This window comes from Choloepus didactylus, chromosome 1 (genome assembly GCF_015220235.1).
Source record: "Choloepus didactylus isolate mChoDid1 chromosome 1, mChoDid1.pri, whole genome shotgun sequence".
Taxonomy (NCBI): domain Eukaryota; kingdom Metazoa; phylum Chordata; class Mammalia; order Pilosa; family Megalonychidae; genus Choloepus; species Choloepus didactylus.
In genome coordinates this window covers 125,162,565-125,181,849 of record NC_051307.1, presented here as the reverse complement: position 1 = coordinate 125,181,849, position 19,285 = coordinate 125,162,565, and the positions used below count along the sequence as shown (strand labels likewise).

Sequence of the window (19,285 nt, the reverse complement as noted above, 5' to 3'; positions counted from 1 at the left end):
GGGAGCTGATGCTTAATTTGTACAGAATTTCTATTTAGGTTGATTGTAAAAGTTTGGAAATGGATGGCAAGATTGATAGCACGTTGTTGTGAGTGTAATTAACAGCACTGAACTATGTATGTGAATGAAGCTGAAAGGGGAAGTTTGGGATCATGTATGTTACTAGAAAGAAAGTTAGAAGATAAAATATGGAACCGTATAACACAGTGAACCCTGTTGTGGACAATTGACTGGGGTTAATAGTACAATTATAAGAATATTCTTTCATGAATTATAGCAAAGGTATGACACTATTACAAGGTGTTAATAATAAGGTAGTATATGGGGGAAAATATACCTAATGTAAACAGTAGACTATAGTTAATAGTACTATTTCAATATTCTCTCATCAATTATAGTAAAAATACCACGCTAATGCAATGTGTCAACAATAGGCAGGTATATGGGAATGTTGCATTTTTTTAATGATTTTTCTGTAAGCCTACAATTTTTATAATTAAATAATAATAATCATTTTAAAAGCTTTTATGCTAAGTGAAACAAACCAGACACAGTGTACTAGATATTGTATGATTCCATTTATATAAAAATAAATGTAAATAAATCTATGGAGTCAGAAATAGATTAGTGGTTATGCAGGAAGGATAGAGAGATTGAGAGGTGACTGCTAAGTAGTATCAGGTTTTATTTTGAAGTAATGAAAATGTTCTAAAATTGATTGTGGTGATGAATGCACAACTCTTGATTATACTAAAAGCCTGTGTACACTGTGGATGGATTGTATAGTATGTGAATATATCTCAATAAAACAGCTTTAAACACACACACACACACACACACACACACACACACACAAACACACACAAAGATTCCTGGTCTCTACCCTAAGAGTTTCTGATTCAATAGGTCTGGATTGGAACCCAAGATACTGCATTTCGAACAAGTTCACAGGAGATGCTGATGTTGTTGATCCAGGAACTACTCTTTGAGAACCTCAGATTGAAACTCTTCAGAGTTTAGTTCCCATTCAAAGGTGATGGTTTAGAAAGCCTTTTAGATTAATGCTTCTTAAAATATCTAGTTGATTTTTCCACTTCATCATGGACCAAATATGTGGGCCTATGTGTATGACTCGTCTGGAATGTGTGCCACAAGCAGCTCACCCTGCGAGTTCAACACACCTAAACCAGCCTATATCCTGTTCCATAACATGTGTCCACTGATTGTATTCTAGGATGTCATGACAACGCCACCTTGCAATAAAAGTTTAGAAACACACAAAACAAAGAGGAGGAAGAACTCCCTGTCACAGGAAGCTGTGGGTTTATTTATTTATTTATGAACACAAACACACCCCCCACACACAGATATTTTAATAAAAAGTTAATAACTTGTAACTACTTATGTGCTCTTCTTCTATCTTATCTCCAGGACTACCCTGCCAGAAGTAGTTATCCTGAATTTTATGTTTATGATCATCTCGCCCTTATTTATATTATATGCACATATTGTTAGTTTTGCTTGGTTTTGAACTTTATACAAAGCATAAAGATAGTATTCTGGATGTGATTTTTCCACTAATATTATGCTACAAAAATGTGTTGTTTTCATTACTGTGTAATAGACTGTGTACAAAGATTTATGCATTCTTCCTTTACTCAGCATTGATATTACAAACAGTGCTGCCTTGTTATTCTTATACATATCACAAGTGCAAGAATTTCCCTTGGCATTTATCTAGGAGTGGGACTGCTGTGCCATGAGGTAAATGACTACTAAAATTCAGAAGGTAACAAAGCATTGTACCAGCTAATACTCCTATCAGCAAAGTTAGTGGAAGTCTATTGATCCACATTCTGACCAGAACTTGGTATTATCAGACATTAATTTTTGTCAAAGAACTATGATGTGATATTTCATTGTGATCTTAAGTTGTGGTTCTTTGACAATTAATGAGGTTGAGCATTCCTGCATACATTTCTTGAATATAATGTATGTCATCTACCTGTTCAAATATTTTGCTCGTTTTTCTTCTGAATTATTTGTCTTTTATTTGTTGAGCTGTAGGAATTCTGTGTAGTTTTCATTTATTTGATTCAAAGTATTGCAAATATTGTTTCGCATGCAATAGCTTGTATTTTAACTTTCTTTAATTTGCCTTTTAAATGACTTTTTTTTTTTTTTTTACTTTTAATGTAGTTGAATTTGCAAATCTTTAATTTTTAGTACTTTTTGTGTCTTGTTAAAGAAAACTCTCTTTATCCCAAGGTCAGAAAGGTGTTCATTTCTATTTTCTTGTGAAGTGTTGTTTTGACATTTAAATAATTATGCAATCTGGAGTTTTGCAACCAGTGTGAAATAATACATTTTTTTCAGTTGATAATTATTATTTTTAAACTCCATTTATTGGAAAGCACATTCCTTCCCCAGCTCACCTCTTTCATATATCCAAGTTTCATGTACATGTGGATTTGTTTCTGGGTTCTCTACTGTGTTCCATTGGTAAATTTGTCTATTCTGTGGCCAGTATAATACTGCCTTAACTCTTAAATAAAAGTTAAATTAAAGTTAAATAAAAAAGTTAAATTAAAAAAGTTAAATAAAAATTTCTATATTTACAAGCATTCTTCTAGTTCATTCTGGCCATTTGTGCATTATACTAATTTTAGAATCAGCTATCAAGTTTTATGAAAAACTCTTTGAGATTTGGCAATGTAGATTAACTTCAGGAGAATTGGTATCTTAATGCATCACCATCTAAAATTTTTCTTTTTAGGATAATATTTGTTGAAGTTATTTTATAGATACCCTCATTTGATTATGGAAATTACCTTGTATCCTATCTTACTATGTATATATTTTTATCAGGAAAGTGTGTTAAATTTCATCAAATGCTTTTTATCTCATTGGTTGAAATGACATGTTTTTTCTTCTTTAATCTGCTAGTGTGTGTTATACTACTTCTAGATTTTCAGATATAAAACCGTCTTTTCATTTCTGGGGAAAACCCAACTGGATTTTTCTCTCTTTACTTGCTAGAGATTCAATTTGCTATTATTTTGTTTAGAATTTTTGTATCTGTAACCACTAGGAAAATTAGTCAGAAATTATTGTTTCTCATCTGTTTTCTTATGGCAGACGGTTCTCAACCATGGGCAGTTTTTTCCCCCTCCCTACCCTGAGAACATGTGGCAATGTCTGAAGACGCTATCGGTTGTCACATGTGAGGGGATGGGAGGCTGCTGGCATTTGGTGGGTAAGGGCTGGGATGCTGCTAAACATCTGCTTCTTCTGTGACTCTAATTATACATTTGGTAAGCCTTCTCATCCTAGCCTCCATGCCTCTTTCTTTCATATATTCTATTTTCCTTTCTCTCTTTACTGCATATGTTCAACTAGTCCATTGAATTTGTGATTTCAACAGTTTTACTTTAGTTAAACTTTAGAATGCAACTTTAAAGTCTCATTTTCAAATCTGTAGGTTCCTTTCCATTTGTATGCTCAATTTTGTAATTATGTGCTTTTTTATATTTTGCACATAGTTATTATGTATTCTGCATCTGATTCTAACATCTATGGCCCTTGTTGGAAGATCTAAATCTGTTTTTTTTTTATTTTATTTTTAATTTCTAGCCTATTAGTTACACTCACTTCTATTCCTATGTTGTAGCATTTACTAGACTGGGAATATATCCTGGGAAATTACCATGTCTTATTATTTTTTCATCTCCAACTCACACCTGTATGGCACCTGGCAGAATTTCCTAAATCCTTATTGATTAAATGAATGGATGGATGAACACACATCTATTAAAAGTTAAATGCATACATGCATACTGCCAGTATATCTTTTATTCATTTTCTTATCTACAGATTCCAGTCACACTTGGATTGCCATTTAAAGTTGAGTAATTTGGTTATCGATATGTCCTTATGTAAATATTAAATGATAATGTGAATAAACAGAGAATGCAATTCAGCATATACTTGTTGAATTATAGAAATATAATTAAGAACAGAATTTATAGAATTATAAATATAATTTATATAATTATAGTTAAGAATATAATTTATATAATTATTTTAAAAAGATTCTCTAGATGGACTCCCAGGGAAATTAAATGATTTGAACAAGCTCAGAACGCTAGTTGGTGGAAAAAGTAGCACTAGAAGCCAAGCTTTGTTATTTGTTGTTCAGTGTCCTTTCCTCTCATTGAATTGATAGGTAGCATGAACTGGATACAGAGCAATTTAATCAGAGCCCTGGAGTAACAGTGCCATGGGGGCCCAGGGGCACTAACTCATAGAAGCCAAAAACTACAGAGAGATTGACTCCCAGAAACTCCATGTGTTATTTTGTAGAAACACACAACTTTTTTTTGTAGAACTGGAAATAGAATCCAGCTCCTCTTTTCCTGTTTGTCATTCCTCCCAATTGATCAATCAGTCTGGTTAATAAACATTTATCGGCTAACTGCTATGTGTGCAGCACTGTGCCAGGTAATTTGATAATACTGGAATAGTACAAATATGAAACTTCCTTCAGGGTTTCCGTATCATTAAGCATCCTGGATATAAAATTATTGTGTGATATTTTAAATGACAATGCAAGGAATTATATGCTTTGAGAGTTCATCCAGGCCAGCCCCTTGCCTCCAAGCAACACTGTATCTAAACCCTCTGGTTGTTTTTCCTGGTATTAGACATCTCCGTGAGAGTGGGTTCTGGAATTTCTTTCCATAGTCTATTTAATAACCATTGCTACCAGGAAATCCTTCCTAATGTGTAACCTGTATTGCTCCTGTTTAAGTTTAAGCCTCTTCGATTTTATATTCTTCTTAGTTTGGAAAGACTGAATTAATAAGAATCTTCCTTTACAGGTTGTTAGCACCTGGAGAAAATCATATATATATTTGTTCTTGAGTTAATAAAAATAACTTGAAAAAATAATTATTAAGGATTTGTCTAGTTCTATGTTGCTTCTCATAACAGCCACTTTATCAAAGTTGTGGCATTGTAGAGACTGAAAAGGCAGTAGCAGTTCCATGGCCTCAAGGAGATAACGTTCTATTGGGGGTGATGTAAAAATGGAGAATTTGAGAAAATTTCCATGCAATCTATCCCCATATACTAGACAAGTTTATCCTTTTGAATTTATTAAGAAAGATTTATAATACAAAATTCATTATGTTTGAAAAGCTTGAATCACTTAAAATTCTTGGCTCTTATCGTAGTTGACACATAAATGAATTAAGAATTTCTTTCTATTCATTCACTAATGCATGCATGCATGCATTTATTCACCCAGCATGTATTTATCCAGTACACTGTGCATCATGTAGAACAGAACACAAACTTGAATATTGACTCTGCAGTTTACTAGCTGTGCAATGTAGGGCAAGTTACTTAAATCTATGGGCTTCCCTTTTTTCATCTGTGAAACCAGAATAACAATACCTAATCTTACATGGCTTGAGGAATTAAATGAAATTTTGTATGTAAACACCTTGATTGTGGAAAAACCTACTTCCCATGCTTCATGATCATACAAGAGGGATGCTCATTTACATAACAGTCCTGATATATTTCTGTCCCCTCTCACTCTTTCTAGGGGAAGAGGTGTGAATTACTTCACTTGTTAGTTTGGGGAAAGGATTGGGTTTGTGGTGGTCAGCTCACTCTCCTGCTTTCTCTTTGGGGTCTGCCAGTGCCTGCAGAAAGTGTCAATCTCCTGTGCTCTGCAGTGAGTATGCTTATCCAGGGCAGGACTCCATGGAGGGAAAGACTGAGGTTTTCTCTCTATCCCTGTTATTAGGTGGGAGAGTCTGCCAATTCTCTCTGCAATTTTAGCTAGTCCATTGTTTCTACACCCCTAAATCCTTCTCTCCAGTTTCAATTTTTACAAAATAAAGTTGATATTTTGTCTCCATCTACCTATTTTTGGATTAAATCTCAATTAATTCAAAAGACAGGCAGAGAACATAAATATGTTATTGGGTCCTCTCAAATACTAACACATAATTTTCCTTCTCTCCTCCTTCCTTTATTTCCTTCTATGCTTTGTGTTGTTGAAGATAAAAATATGTGTAGGGTTATCTTTCTCTCTCCAAAGACCTTCAGTTCAATAGGAGAGATAAGATGGATACACAAAAAGCTACAGTATAAGATAGCAGAAGTAAATATAACATAGGCACAAGCAAAGTGCTGTGGGAGAAAGAGATAACACACCATTGAATCAAAATGGGCTGTGAGGAGCAGGGACAGGGACTAATCACTCAGTCCTAGGACTGAACAATCCTCCTTCAATTTCCTTAATAAAATTCCCCACTGGATTTCCACCTAGTATTATTCGCCCTGTGCTCTCTTTTGAGGGCACTAGACGACATCTGAAATAATAACAGCAAAGCTGTATCTTTTCCTGCCACTGGCATATTCAAAACATTCTTTGCAGAAACTCTGAGGGTATTCTTTAGTATCTAAGTCTTTCAGGCTTGAGAGAGAACCAAGATAATTCAAACCTGAAACTCTACTAGGAAAGTAGAAATCAATTTTATACTTTTAAAGCCAATCTTTTAAATAAATCCCATTTCCCCTTAATAATTCATAGTAATCATTTCAATACCTCAGCTTTTGACTAACGGGTCTTATTGTCAAAAGTAGATTTGGAAGTGAGGCAAGCTGCAGAAGACCATAAATGATATAAATTCTCCAAGATGAGCTGGCTCACTTTCCACGTTTCATTAGGGACACACAGACTTACCCAAGTTAGAGGTTCTATATGCCGAAAGAGGGGTACCAGAAAAATCAGGTCCCTGGAGTCCATGGCTGCCAAGCAAGACATCTTTCACAGAAGCCTCTCACTGGGAACATGTCAGGATGAAACTAACCATAGGCAAACTTACTGCCTTAGGAGCCTCTGCCATTTGCAAAGACAGTGGTTGAATGGGAAGGAGTATATGGGAATGGCAGTCAGTAAGGCACCTCCTTTCCAAAGTTTGGCTCATGGTTCAGCTTCTGGCTGTTCCTTCTGTGGTTTTCTCTCTGTCTGGATTTCATTCTGCCTACAAAGGCCTCGGTAATAAGGTCAAGACCCATCCTGATTGGGTTGGGCTACACCTTGACTGAAGTAACCTCATCAAAAGGTTCTACTTACTCTGGGTTCACACCCACGTGAATGGAATAGGTTTAAGAACATGCTTTTTTTCTGGAGTGCATATATATAGTTTTAAACCACCACAATGACCAAGATGATCCCTATACTAATTCATCAAAAATGCTGACAGTAGTAAGAAAAAAAAAAGATGATTATCATTAATTGCTTTTCATTCGTGAGAAAATAAGTTGGTTTAAAATCATCTGTTACATACATTTGAAAAGTGAACTCTAAGTTCTGCATTTAAAACAATGATTATAAAAGACAGTATTTCTGTAAAATTCAAGGGACTAAAAGACATAAACAAGTTATCTATTTTTAATATGATTTCTTACATGTTTAATAGTTATCACATGCTTGATGTCTGGTTGAGCCCTGGAAAACATATTAAAATTGCAGCTGAGAAAATTAATTTAATTGTAATTCATTAGAATCTCCTTATTAAAAGTAAATTGATTTGATCCCTATTAAAAGGCCTAAGGCATGAGAACACAAAATAGCTATGTGAAAGCTTAGTGTAGTCAACAATTGAAGATATAACAGCTCAGTGTTTCTCAAACTTTGATATACATATGAATCACGTGGCATCTTGTTAAAATGCATGTTCAGATTCTGCACTTCTGGGGCTGGACCTAAAAATCTGCATTTCTAACAGGCTCCAGAGGATGCTGTGCTGTTGGCCCAAGGACCACTTTGAATAGTAAGCGTTTCTTTAACCCTTTCTTTCATGCAGTTGTCAGATATATAATACGTGCTTGTTAATTATTGTACAGATATGATAAGGAGGTCCCAAAACAGTGTAATATATTGTCTCTGCTCTTCTGGAGCTTTTAACTTAGATAAATAAATAAGATTAGGAAATGTTGATCTTTATATGGATATAAATCAAGCAATTTGCTTCATGAGAAAGAATCCATGGTTAAATAATTTTGGGAAACACTGCATACTAAAACTCAATCAAGGAAAACCAGGTAAAAGAGAGACATTTTACCTTTGTTTAATCCAATGACTTATTTTGCCAGAGCTGCTATCACAAATATCATAAACTGATTTTGACTTAGAAATTTATTGACTCACAGTTTTGAGGCCAGAAGAAGTCCAAAATCAAGATACCAGTAAGGCTTGCTTTGTCCCACACTCTGTGGCATTCTGGTGCTGACTTGCTGCAATCCTTGTTGTTCAGTGGCTTGCATCTTTGTTCTCTCTCCCTTGTGCCGGCTCTTTTGGTGTTTGCTGACTACCAGTTTCTTCCTGTGACATGCTCTTACTTTTAGCTTCTGATTTCTTCTCTTTAAAGCCTCTAGTAATAAGATTTAAGACCCAACCTTATTTAATTGGGCTATACCTTAACCAAAAATAACATCTTCAAGAGGTCCTATTTACAATGGGTTCACACCCATCGGAATGCAAATTAAGATTAAGAACATGTCTATGTTGGAGTACATAATACAGTCTGCCACACTCAGTTTTCTCAAACATGTTAACAAGTAATCAGTCTTTGAATGTGAAATATTTATAACCCAAGGATTTAGTCTCTCATAGAATGCTTTTTGAGAAACCTTGTAATTGCATGTTCTGATGATAAAGAGAAGACCTATAGGGTGGAGTAGAGTACATTCAGTAGATGATTTGTTGAATGACTTCAACTCTGTAGGTAAATATTATAAGCAAATGGGCAGGGGCATAGTTTTCAATGAGAGCTTTTTGAGTAGAGCAATGATAGGATGGAAATGCAATTTCTGAAAATTGTGCTCCCCATGGAATGAAGGATGATATAGAAGGACAAGAGAAAAAGAAATGGGAGGGAGACCATTTATAGACCAGTGAAATTGTCCAGCTTTTGACATCCATTAGATGTATTAACAAGGAAGAATCAGTAAGTGCTGATGACACATTCATTCCAAGGATGGGGGAATAAATAATTATTTGTAGGTAATATGGGATAAATTATGGATAGCAGAAATGCCAAATACAATATGATAGAGTAAGCACATCTTAGAAAGTACTAAATTGAGATACCACATCCAACAGAATTTCTTAGAACATCTATATAAAATGTCTTACACTTACAAAAATTCCAGCCCATTATTCATCATTTCTCATTAGAAAATTAGCACTTGATTTATGTGCATGACCTTGCCATAGGTTTCAGTATTGCCATCTGGTAAGGCCTGATTAGTATCTTCATTATGAACCTAGGCTTTTTTTTATGCCGATTCCTGCTTTCTCCATTAAATCTGAAGCTGTCAGTTTCAAATTAATGAGAAGTAAGATTAAAGTTGAAGACTGTCACTGAATGTTGTTATTAATTATGTTGTTGGTGCATAATATTCAGCACCACTCAAATCTCGTTGTAAATAAGTTGTCTCTGATGAAATGACCTGTCTTTACTTTTGTTCCTGTTACTGTATTTACTGTTTCCTTTTTGTTGGATATCATTGGAAAATGAAATTGCCAGATGGTTTGTTAAGAGAAGTGAGCAACAACTGCTCTTTAAAAAAAAAAAAAGAGGTCTATATATAAATAAGCAAACAAACACAAAAGAACATTTGCTTTGGGAAAAAAAGAATCTTTTGGTTAAAGTACACACACACACACACACACACACACACACACACACAGAATCTCAGACTGTTAATTATATACTTTTGTTTATATCCAGATAAATATGACAAATATGGGTGAGAGTGCCTAAATTAGGTGGAAATATGGATATCTAAAGGCCACCCATTGGCAGTGAGACACACACATAAGATGCAGACAGGCCCCTGGACAGCCTTCTTTCTTAAGCTGTAGGTGTTTAACTAGCCATTCATTTTCATAGGTGGTGCTCTGTGATATCAGTAAAAATTCACCCTTTTTGCCCACATGAACTCAGACCGTATGAAGATCACTAATAATGGCATCAAGAGACCTCAGTGTTCATCCAAATCAAACCATGCAACCAATGCTACTTCTCTTCCTTTCTCTGGGCCTCAATTTGCTCATCTGTAAAATGAGGCATCTGAAATGCAAGATTGGAAGAGTTTCTTCCAGGTTTTAAATTCTATAACTCACAAGCATTAACCTGCAACTTTAAAAGTAACCCAAAGCTGGAAAATGTTGAAGAGGCCAGAAATTGATTTTAGAGGTTAATGACAGCATAAAGACTACTTCTCTGATCTCCATGGCTTTCCTTCATTAATACTAGGGCTACACAAAGAACCTAAGATAACTAGTAAAATGTGAAAGTAAATCAAGTTAGAGGATGGAAAAAAGCAAGGCATGAGCAGCAATTAATCAGAGATTATGGAAACTATAGATTCCACCTGGTGTTTTAGGCACATATTTAAGACAACTTGTCTTCCTTTCAGGCTTGTTTCTGTGTCTCTTCCGAAAGAAGAAAAAGTCTCTTGAATTCCCACAGCTCTCAAAGCTCTAGCACGGTGGTAGACAGCTACCTTATATTCAATATACTCATGTTGAACATATTGTTATTGATTATTCACAACCGTAGTCAGTATAGAGGAGATTTTAGACAAGAAAATAAAACACTTTGTATTTGCTCAAATAATTTTTTGAAATGCTTACTTTTCACATGAGAAGAATAGCTGCAGTCTCAATGAAATTTCTGTAAAAATTATAAATATGTGTTAAAAAAACAATCTAAGTTCCTTTTTGCCCAATAAAATGGTTAACATTTGTTGTGCTGGTTCTCAGGAAAGAAATTTTAAATTGTAAATGGAAGTATGATTCTTATTTTAACTGAAGTATTAGTCATAAATTTTATTGTTGTGCTAGCTAGACATCCATCATGTACACTCATACAGTCAGTTCAAAGCTATCATAAATTAATAAACTTATCAGAAATGGAAGTTAAAGATTTAAGGGACAGTGCATTTTAAAAAGTTGCTTTTTTGTGGATCTTTTCTAATGTGTTTATGATCTTGACATAAGTAAGGATTCCAGTGAGACCAAGAACCAGGAGTTGAAAAAATGAAAATTAAATGACTTCTGAGACTTTTATTACAGTAAAAACAAATGGAGTTCACTTTACTCTCAGAGTGGCTGGAAGAATCTGACCACAAACTTAAGCCACTTACAGAGTTTAAGAAAGAGTTTGTTAATCCACTGAAGACAAAGAGTATAGAGTGGAGAGCCCATTCAAACCAGTCTTGGAGAGATGGAGGCTTAAACAATCATCTTGGAGCATCCTAGTCCTATGTGCAAATACATAAATACACTTGGATAATTTTTCCCATTGAACAATCAGTTTCATCTAATTCATTCCAATTGTTCGATCTCTGTGATAGATTATAGTACAGTCCCTGTATCAGTCTGGGTTCAATTAGAGAGAAACCACACAGTTACTTAAAGATGGAAAGTTTAATATAAAGAATTATAGGGGGAGTGTTTGTTAATTAGAAAAAAAAAGGCAGAAAAGAAGAGAAAAAAATAAAGGGAAAGCACTTAGCATTTCTGGCATGTAGTTAAATGCTCTTTAAATTTTATTAATACTAATAAAAAAAGAACTATTAACTACAACAGGAGATTGGAGTAGTGAGGGATTGGCCTGTAAGAGGTAAAGAGAACTCTTAAGAATGTATAAGTAGCAGATATAAAGAGCAACCCCCAGAGTTGGACTGGAGCACCCAGAGAAGGAAACTCCTCACAGAGATGAGATCTGGACCATTGGAGAGGATGTGGCTGTGGTCACTGAGTGGCAGAGAAGTAGCTGTAGTGTCATACCATAGAACTTGCTGAAAATCTGACCTCTGGAACTTGTCATAAATCCACTCTCTAGGGTGCTGGAAAAAAACTTTTAACAGAAAATGTGCCAGAGGAAGATACTGGATACTGGGCCCTGCTGGTCACCAGCTACTACAGAAGCCAAGTGGCGAAAGAAACTTCATGGCGCCAGAGAAGCTGCCTGCACTGTAGGAGATGTGTATTGGGGATGCTGTGCACAATGCAGGAGCTTAGTGCTAGAGAAGCCACCCACACTGCAGAAACAAAGTGCTGCAGAAATTGCCTGGGTTACCAAAGCTAAGGGCTGGGAAGGCCAGGTACACTACAAGAGACAGGCACTGGAAAAACTGCACCAGGAGCCTTCCTAGGGGAGTATGCTGGGGCCAGGAAGGAAAATCCCTTCCTCTGCAATGTATCTCCAGTGCCCTCTGTGGCCAAAGGTTAACATCATGCCTGCTGGCAAAGGAAAAATATTTAAAGGGCCCAGATCCATTTCAACAGCTGAGGCAAAAAGGGTGAAATTTGAGCTAAGAGGCAATGAATAAAATAGCTAGTGCAGTTTCCAACTATGCCTCCCCCACCATAAGAGGATTATACATATAAGGTCTTTGTCATGTAGATTTGAATGCTCCCCTTAAGGCAGAGTATATTTCCTCACCCCATTGTCAGAGCTGGTCATGTAACTTGCTTGAGCCAATAGCATGTGCGTGAAAGTGATACAGTCTATTCTGAACAGAAGTTTTAAATATAATTGCCTGGTTCAGCATGGCCACTTGCATCTCTGCCCTCTGCCATAAAGAAAAGGATCCTAGTACAGACAGGTTTTACTCTTTTACCTGGGTCCCAGAGTGAGCTATAGAGCTGAGAAGAGTCACAAAAACCTGCAAACCTTGAAGTGAGGAAAGGATATTGGTGGTTTGGGTTAGTGGTTATTACAACAAAATCTGACTGATGTAATTTCCATTCTTGACAAACAGCCTTCTCATTTTGTCTCTCTTTTTTTTTTTTTAGAGTCTCTGATAAGGATCCAGGTATTATTTAGGGTTTGGGGGACTGCTATTGACTTGGACTTATCATACTGTGGCCATTTGGCATATCTAGCTGAAGCTTACTTAAGGGTAACCTCCATGACAGCCTCTTAACTCTGTTTGAATTATCTTAGCCACAGAAACCTTATTAGTTGCCTTTCTTTTCCCCTTTTTGGTCAAAAATGCATTCTTAACCCCTTAATGCCAGGCTCAGGCTCATTCCCAGAATCCATACCATGTTGCCAGGGAGACTCATTCACCTGGGGGTTCCTGTCCTGTGTCAGAGGGAGGGTGATGAATTTATTTGCAGAATTGAGCTTAGAGAGAAAAAGACCACATTGAAGCAACAAAAGAGATTCTCTGGAAGTGACTCCTAAGCATAATTATAGGTGGGCTTAGCCCCCCCCTTTACCACCATAAATTTCGCAAGAGCAAGCATCAAGATCAAGGGCTTGACTTATAAAGTATTCACATAGCATACGTTCTGTCTATGATAATCCATCCATATCTCACATTATCATCACTTAGTTGTACAATCTTCCACTCGCCATTTTAAACAATTCACATCATCCCATAGCACTTTTCATCCCTTAATTATTTGTCCCTAGTACTTATGTGGTACTAGTAGGTATTCCTATTAATTATAGTCCCTAGTATGCAATAGGTAGATTTTTCCCATATACCATTCTGTTGTCAACTCTCTGTATTAGTGTCATACCTTAGAAGTATATCAGGCAAGCACCTATCTATATTTGTAGTGCTGGTCTGTGGGATATATGCCTTTAAACAACCCCTTTCAATCCTATTTGCCTTCAATACAGCTCTGATACTTATAATCCCATTAACAAACAATCATCCCTCCTATCCATTCCCAGACCTTTGAATTCATCCTCATTAACATAGCTGAACATATTAGATTATCAATGCCTTATAATGTAGAATATTGAGGACCTAGTGATAGAAGCCAGTGGAGGGAGAATGATAATCTCATTTTGTCTTGACTAATCATGATCATGCCATATAAACTGTGATCCAAACTAGGTTATTTTCTGATTTTGCATATTCATCTGGCCCAGGAGACAGAATGAGACATGACCTGTTCTTGGGTTGAGGGGAATTCATCACAGCAGTGTTGACCTGAGAGGTCTCAGCCAGCCAGGATTTCCTATACGACGTCTCAGACTTACCTACTTATAGCTCATTGGATGAAAGGATAGAAATGGAACGATTATAGGCAGCAGGTTCTTTAATGCACAGGGCCTCTCTGCATTGCTGCTGCCCCTTGCTCATTGCCAGTTTTGATAATCTGCTGTCAAGGTTATAGTGTTCTTCATTTTACCTGATCTTTATCAAATGTTCCTAATCACTTGAGATCTTGCCTTTTGGCTTATCTTTGGATAATTTGCCCTTTTTAACAAGACTTGGTAGGCTTCTACTCAACTTTCTGTGGAGGAAATGGTTTTTGATAAATTGTTGTGTAAATTCTTCAACTGTTCCTATGCTCTGACAACTCAATACATACCAGCTTCACACTCACAGACTCTCTCTTTCTTCACTGATCTATTAGGAGAAAATAATTTTTTAACTTACTGATATATTAGCCATTATAATTGATTTCTAAGTACATCACTATTATAATTGTTATTACATTTGGTAATCTTAGAGCATCCTCCAACCCGCCTCAAACATACACACACACACACACACACTGCAGTCTCAAGTCGGAGATTCAGTGAAAAAATCATACTGCTAGGAATCAAACAAAAAAAAAATTTTAAAAATCTGAAGTTACAAGTAATTCATATGTTATGATGTGATCATAGAATATTTAAAACCGTGGGGTCAAATAGTAACATATACCTAAAATACATGTTTAGTAAGAGAAATGAAATAGTCCTAATACTTTTCTTTGAGCAATAGAAATATTATTCCCTATGGATATTCAAAAATATAATTTTATATTGACTTGGGTTTTCAGAGCCTATCTCTGCAATAATAATCAGTCGTAGACTAATAAATTAGAGCAAGTACATGAAGAGAACATGAAGAATTGGAAGAAGCCACAGAGTCTAGTCCAGTCTCTGCTACTGTACTTACTGAGTCTCAGTTTTCTTACCTCAAAAATGGGACTAATAAAATAACAAAATCTGCCCTACCAAACGCAAAAGTTTTTTTTCTTCCTTTTTTGGTGGGTAGGGTGGGGTGGTGCAATGGGAAAAGAATCAAATGAAATTTGTTTGTGAAAAGAGTGTGTAAATTGTAAAAGTTTATGCAGACATGAAAAGTTTTTGGTACTAAGAAATAATCGATTGATGGTATGATAATATCTTCCTGAACCACACTGAATCTAGGGCCTAGTCAGGAGAGTGATCTTCAAAATGTATCCTCTACAGAAAGAAATACATGTTATGGGGACAGGCCTCAAAGGTAAGGGTAGATAGAAATATAATTTCTCCTTCTGAAATCATTAACAACACAATTCTAACTTCAATTATAAGGAGGTATAATATTCCCCATAAAATCCATTTAAAAGAAAAAGTGGTCAATCAGTAGGGAAACTTACTATGGGAAAGTTCCCTGATCGATATATAGTGTTACCACTAAAATGGGAAGGGATAGAATGATGGAATAAAGGCATAATAGAAGATGGGGAGGGTGGTGGTTCAATGCTATATGTACCCCAGAAAAACATGTTCTTAAATTTAATCCATTCCTGTGGGTACGAACCCACTGTAAGTCACACTTTTTGATGCGGTTACTTCAGTTAAGAAGGTGTGGCCCACCTCAATCAGGATGGGTCTTAATCCTGTATGTGGAGTCCTTTATAAGTGGAGTGAATTTCAGACAGACAGAGAGAAAGCCACAGGAAGCATCCAGAAACTGAAAGTCAATGGAATCCGTTAGAGAGCAGAGGCCAGGTGAGGCTGCCATGTACATTACCAGGTGACAGAGGAACTAAGGACCAAGGATCGCCAGCAACCAACCTCAGAACACCAGTTTTCAGGAAGAAAGCATGATCTGGAAGACATCTTGATTTGGACTTTCTTTTAGCCTCAGAACCATGAGTGAATAAATTCCCATTGTTTAACCCTACTCATTTCATGATATTTGCTTGAGCAGCCTAGGAAACTAAAGCAGAAAGTAAGAATGGAGGGAACAGATTATCCTTTTAGACTTTCCTGGGACAGATTTTCCATAGCATATAATGAACCCTTATCCCTTAACTTTACTTAACCTATAGCTCTTTGTTCTTTGGAACAAAGAACCTAATAGGACCTCACACAGTGTACTGTAAATATTTGTTAAAACACCTGTCCCTCTCACCAGACTATGAATACCTCAAAGGTAAGAATCTTGTTTAAATTGTCTAGTAGCTCTGATGCATGCACAGGGCCTGGCATATAGATGTTCAATAAATGTTAGATGAAGGGCTGGATGGATAAAAAATAGATCAGAGTAAAACAAAAGAAGAGATAGGAGTTAGCAAAGTTATAATTAAGCATTGTGCTTCTTGGATTTTAAGGAACTATTTTCAAGATACAGCACAGTACAGATTTTATATTAAAATTTAATAAAAATTAATCCATGGTCTTGGTGCAAATATTTTTCTGGAGACTGCTGAAAAAAAAAGACATGAGTAATTTCTATTGTCTAAGTCCCTTTAAGTTTATACATTTATTGAAAACTAGACTTAAAACAACTATGATATTCTGCTTCAAAACATAATAGTATTTTCTTAGATAAAGGAATGTATTTTAGGCTAAAATGAGATGTGGAAGAAGTGTTATGAGAGTTAGAGGGGTGAGTCCAGTATTTAAACCCAAAATCTTGGAACCTTTGTCATAAGATACAGAATACCATAATTATTATGGAAAAGAAAATTAAAAATTTAAAAATTGGTTGAATACAACACATTCTAAATTATAGTAATTGAATAGGTTTCGTATTTTTCAGATGTCTTAAAGATAGTATAGAACTCTCAAACATTTTCTGGTATTTTTGAGCAGACATAGCTTTATTTATCTGTAAATGGGTCATCTCATTCTTAATTGTAAGCATGACAAAAGAGTTTATATAATCCTTGAATGTGCTTAAAGAAAATATTAGGAAGAAAACTGTATCTGCCAGGCTGAAAAAAAAATTGACTTTCAATGGGGATGTTTGGTAAGGTAAATCTTACTTTGTCCATTGCCTTGACTGCTATGTGGTATGAATTCTAAGAATATGGAGTTCCCTAGAACAGGCTATATATTTTTATTGCCATCTCAATTCAAACTGATGTCGTTTTTCATGAGAGGACTAATAAAAGTCATCTTCTGTATTGAAACATCCCTGTATTTTATGGACCCATCTGATATTCCCTTAATAAAGTTTTTAAAACAATCCATATTAGATTTTGCAAGAAGCTCAGATCTGCCAGCACTCTCATTAGCAGCCCAATTTGAAGCACTACTTTAGGCATGATTATCTGCAAAATGTTAGTGGAGCTTTTTAATATTAAAAGACTAGTAGCTGAGGGGACAGGAAGCTCAATTATTCAAAAATCCAGTTAGATTGATATTTAGAGTAATTTAACAAACAAAATTGCATTTTGTTCTTATTTCAAAGTGAAGGCTTGTATTCATTTCTCAAATATGTAATTCATTGAAAATGTCAATGTTTCTAAGTGATTCTGCGTGAGAAGAAAAATTCCTCTCAGCTTATTAAAGCACAAATGTTTTGCAAATGACACCATGATCACACAGTATATGCTGGATTGACTATAATTTATAAAATGAAAAAGCCTCCACCCCACCTAAGGTTCATAGAAAAGACATTTAGAAAATTCATCATATGTAATTGTCTTTTACATATGATTTTAAGTGTATCAGTTATTTAATTAGGTTCTTTGCAAGAAATTTAGAACACCAATTTGTGAGGATAAACTCCTTTTAAGAGAGAGAAGGCAGCATGCAAGTAGCCTTGGAGCTGAGGAACAGCTTTGGATTTTTGGCCTAATTTCCTAGTTCACAGCTTTATGATCAATCTTGAGCTGCTCTGTAAACCCACAATTCTTTTTCCCAAAGTTCTCTCATTCCTTGTGTTTGAGCTTATGTGACTTCTTCTTGAAGTAAGAATCAGTGAAATGTTTTGGGATTTTCACACCAGTGATAGCAATTTTGGTGGAGGTGGCAATGACATATTTCTGGTGTGTTCTATCCAGTCACAAGTTGCAAGATACTACTCAGCTGCTTTAGGAAACCCACCCGCTTGCCTCTATGGTTACGAGGGAAGGTGGTCAAAATGGTCCCCCAGAGGGTTGTTATCTTGCAGTTTTCTTTCAGCCTGACTAAAAGGTTTTTTATGTGGTTCAACAGCTTTTGAGGTATTTCTTCAGTAGGATAACATCTAGACATTTTGCAAAGTTTAACCGCTTAGGTACCACTATTCTTCTCATCAACAATTGGTTTTACAACAATAGCAGTAGCAGGAAACATCTCCTGTTTTTCTTTTCAAACCTGGATTTAGCTCCTAAGTGCTTCGGTTTGTAACCTTTCTGGGATGCTCATGGGTCAAGAATATCTGTGAATTCCTCTGACTAAGACAGGGTTTCAGCTGCAGTGGGGATTCCCCTTGTTGGGCTTTTGGCCTTGAGGTTACCCTTTTTAACCTTACCACAGGCATCAGCCTTTTTGATTTCAGGTGTTTTTAGTTATGTTGTTTGCTTGTTTGCTTTGCTTTAGGATCCAGCTTCTAGCTCTTTCGCCTGCCATCTTGCAAGATGGGGAGGACAATAATTTTCTATTCGCTCCTTGTTCTGGTTTGCTAATGCTGCCTGAATGTAAAATACCAGAAATGGATTGGCTTTTATAAGGGGGTTTATTTGGTTACACAGTTACAGTCTTAAGGCCATAAAGTGTCCAAGGTAACACATCTACAATCAGGTACCTTCACCGGAGGATGACCAATGGTGTCCAGAAAACCTCTGTTAGCTGGAAAGGCATGTGGCTGGTGTCTGCTCCAAGTTCTGGTTTCAAAGTGGCTTTCTCCTAGGACATTGCTCTCTAGGCTTCAGCTCCTCAAAAACGTCACTCTTAGTTGCTCTTGGGGCATTTGTCCTCTCTTAGCTTCCCTAGAGCAAAAGTCTGCTTTCAACATCCATCTTCAAACTGTCTCTCATCTGCAGCTCCTCTCTCAGCTCCTGTGCATTCTTCAAAGTGTCCCTCTTGACTGTAGCAAGCTCAGTCCTCAGTCTGAGCTTATACAGCGCTCTAGTAAACTAATCAAGGCCCACACCAATGGGTGGGGCCACACCTCCATGGAAATTATCCAGAGTTATCACCTACAGTTGGGTTGGTCGCATCTCCATGGAAACACTCAAAGAATTACAATCTAA

The 19,285-nt window shown here is 36.1% G+C and overlaps 1 pseudogene; it reads right to left on the bottom strand.

Moving 5' to 3' along the window:
- Positions 1 to 17,808: 17,808 nt before the first annotated feature.
- On the bottom strand, positions 17,809 to 18,338 carry LOC119538344 (annotated as a pseudogene).
- Positions 18,339 to 19,285: the final 947 nt, after the last annotated feature.